We start from the raw sequence: 3,908 nt of genomic DNA on the forward strand, positions 1-3,908 counted from the left end.
TAATAAACAATTAACGCTGAGTGTTCACGGGACAAACAGGTGGGTTGATTGAAAATTTAATTTCACTACATTAAGTTAATTATATTAACTGATCCAAATATTCATAATCAATTATAACCAGTTATTATTGATTATTAATATTTCATAGAGCTAATTTGCAAGTACATGAGTACATGAGTTGCATTCAAAATTGTGTCTTAGGTACTAAATTGAATTGAGGCCATTATTAGTATGTTCTATATAAGATGAATGTATATAGTATGAATAAAATCTAGATGTAATCAATTCCCAGTGTTGTCATTGTCAAGTGACTTGTGGCATCAGCTGCATGATCACTGCCATGATCAAACTCCATTCAAAAATGTATATCTCTAGGTAACTTTTTTAATGGTCTACACAGTAAAAAACGCAGTGTCAAATTAACACTTAATGTGTTAATTTTAACACTACTCCGGATCATATATGGTCCCACTCTATCTAGAGTAAAAAGTACACTGTTTGTAGTGTTGAATTTACAGTGTTAATATAGCACCTTAAAGTGTAGAAAAATTACACTGCGAGTGTCAAGTGTTACACTTACAATTTTTACACTATGGGGTTTTAACACCCCTGGTGTTGATTTAAATCCATTGGATTACACTATAAGTGTCATTTATAAAGTATTATGTTCAGTGCAAAAACAATTTACATTATTATAGTGTTAATGTACAAGATTAGACATAAAATCAAGAGTCTTCAGACAGATGTACAAACTACAAATCCAAAGTTTATTCAACAAATGGGCAAAGTGGCTCCTTTAAAACATATGCCAGATGTGAAAAGATCAAATTATCACATTCATGAGGAGTTGCAAAGAAAAAGCAAAAAAAAACAAAACAAAAAAAAAAAGATTTAAAAATGCATAACATCATCCAATTTGCCAAGACATGAACAAATATGACAGGTAGATTTGAACAAGATTGCAGAAAACTACTTGTCGACAGTTGTGTACCATCCATGAATGCAGGTCCTCTTTGTCCCATCAGCGAGCAGGTAGTAGTAGTAGTATTTGAGTTTATTGCCACCGGCAGCGAGCAGGTATGCTGTTTGGTCGGTTCAATGCAATTAAGGTGTTTTTCTATGCTGGTCTCTGCCAAAGACAAAAATAACAAATCAGAGTCAGCTCTCCAATTGGCCGACTTTATAGTTTTCCACAATACAGTCAACCCAAATGGCAATATTTTGAGGCAGACAATAAATTCTCTTCTCTTCTATTCTATTTAAAAAAATAAAAAAACTGCACTAAAATTAAACTGAGAGGGGTTATAGCACTTACGTATTGTTGTCCTACTGTTAGTTTAACTGCTTCTATTGTTCTCATTTGTAAGTCGCTTTGGATAAAAGCGTCTGCTAAATGAATAAATGTAATGTAAATAGTGACAGAAATGCCCAAATTTACCTTTTTCAAGACAACCAGGTGTTTTTCAGCTTGATGTGACCACATCTTTCCAGGTCTCTTGCAGCCTTGTGGTGATGGTGGAATCAAATCAAGGAAGAGACAAATTGATGCAAGATCGCTGCCCCATTCTAAATTACAGATGTGACAACTTCAGTAAAAAATGCATGTGCGCATATAGATAATCTTATTCTGAATTATAGTCTAACCTGAATCATCAGTTTCATCATCTTTGACAACAGATTCTGCAGAGTCAATCAGGTCCTTGAAGCTCTTGGGAACTTGGGAAGCCTTTCCAGGAACTTAGTTGAGGTCTTCTAACCAAAAATTACAAAACAAAAAAAACCATCAACAGTTACATAGCATAATGACAACCCAATCTCTCTCAGTGCCGGGCAGAGTAGTGCCGTTCACACCTGGCATTAACATTCGTCTTGGATGACGCACAAGTGAACAACTCGAAGTACAGGTGTAAACGCCCCCAAGACGCATTGAGATTCGATTGTTCTGATGAGGCAGGCCACATTCTTTTAATAGAGGGTTAGTTCACCCAAAAAATTTAATTCTGTAATTTACTCACCCTCATGTCGTTCCAAACCCGCAAGACTTTCTTTTGTCTTTGAAACACAAATGAAGATCTTTTTGATGAAATCTGAGAGTTGCTACGCAACTACCACTTTGACGCTTTTAAAAGTTCATAAAGACATCTTAAAACTAATCCATATGAACCAAGCAGTTTAGTCAAAATTTTATTTTTCTTCTGTTTATGTTTTTTGATTAATGTTTATATGTGAAAAAAAGTCTAAATTCAATCTATTTATCACAAAGCGATTGAGTCTCTTCAGAAGAATTGGACTAAACCGCTCAATTCATATAGGATAGTTTTATGAACCCTTTATGACCTTTTTGAAGCGTCAAAATGGTAGTTGCGTGGACTGTCAATGGAGGGACAGAAATCACTCAGATTTAAAATACATTCATTTGAGTTTCGAAGATGAACGAAAGTCTTTCCGGGTTTGGAATGACATGAGGGCGAGAAAAGACAATTTTACACTTTTGGGTCAACTAACCCTTTAACTTTTTGCAGTTTAATATATTGAATTTACACAATTCATGATGACACATCAATCACTATGCCATTTTGACAATCAAGACAAATTAATCACCAACGACACATGTAAATTCCAGGTCTGAACAAAGGCATTGTGTGGTTGCCCAGTTAGGTTTAGATTTGTCATGTTCATTTGTCATGTATAAATTTTGTACTTTACATAGAATAAAATATAATGACACACAATTATGGATTAATCTTCAGCATTCTGTTGCTTTCTTCACTTCTGTTGCAATCTCATAAGAGGAGCTTCCTTCATTCGATTTAAAGACATGTTGTTTAGAATTTATTTGACCCATAATTTGTTAATGTTATTTATAATGTGAACAGAAAATACAGATTCATATTAATAAAATACAGACAGATAAATAGTTAGTACATAATTTATAATAACATGCAGTATGATATGATAAAGACTGATTTCAAGCTAAAGTACCTGTATGCTCTGCCAGTGCTCACGCAAATACCTGTAAACTGAACTGGAAGACAGACGGATTTATAGATTAGCTTTAACTCACTTTCACAATGTTTGAATTTAACTGTCATAAAATAAAATAAAACTTGATGGTAGGAAGTTTGTGTCTTGACGCAGATATGACGACATGATATTCAGTGCTGCTAAGAACAAGCAACATAGGCTACAGATTATGGGTGCTTCTCATTTCTTATTTGTGCATCCTCGTTTCCTTTCCTCGCTTCCTTTTCTAGCGCCTCAGCTCCTCCCCCTATAGGTTGTGAGGGAAGGACACAAGGAAAGAAAATGAGGACGGAGGAATCGAATGAAAGCTTTTTTATACATTGGTATACTTGATCACTTGAGCGTCACTTCATAGCGTCATCAGCAGCGCTCAAAGGATCTGCCCTTATGTTGTTGAAGTTTGTTGATTTAAGAAATTCATAATGAATAATAATAAAAAAAGATACCCTGTTGAAATATGTGAGATGTGTGGTTTATAAAAACAGCAAGGGTAAAGTACAAATTCAAATTATTGTCACCGATTTGAAGGGGGAGGAGAATGTATACGTGCGTCACATTTAGTCAATAAAACACTTCCGCATAGGATACAGCTGTGTATCCTCGCTCATGACTCCTCTAAAAGCCTCCTCACTCCTCGATCCTCGACTCCTCACGGTGCAATTAGAGAATTGAGATGTCCTTCAAGATGGCTGTGCTTGATTGGTTTCCGGGTCATAGGATGGAGGACAGAGGAGCGAGGAGACAAGGAGGGATATTGAGAAGCACCCTTTGTCATTCACACTTAACGTTAAACATAGACTGCGTTAATAATGCGCATGCGTCACGAAAATGGAACGGTTAACGTTTTAATGTATAACACAGCTACTTTTATACACACAAAACAA

The 3,908-nt window shown here is 35.4% G+C and overlaps 1 long non-coding RNA gene across 1 annotated transcript; it reads right to left on the bottom strand.

The window, feature by feature from the left end:
• Positions 1 to 1,722: 1,722 nt before the first annotated feature.
• On the bottom strand, positions 1,723 to 3,123 carry LOC143712120 (uncharacterized). The gene is made up of 3 exons (XR_013195002.1): positions 2,983 to 3,123; positions 2,731 to 2,799; positions 1,723 to 1,752 (listed from the first exon to the last, which is right to left on the bottom strand). It is a non-coding gene; the product is annotated as an uncharacterized LOC143712120 (long non-coding RNA).
• Between the last annotated feature and the right edge of the window lie 785 nt (positions 3,124 to 3,908).

Source organism: Siphateles boraxobius, unplaced genomic scaffold, assembly GCF_051911475.1.
Source record: "Siphateles boraxobius isolate OS27281-9 unplaced genomic scaffold, OSU_SipBor_1 5, whole genome shotgun sequence".
Lineage (NCBI taxonomy): Eukaryota > Metazoa > Chordata > Actinopteri > Cypriniformes > Leuciscidae > Siphateles > Siphateles boraxobius.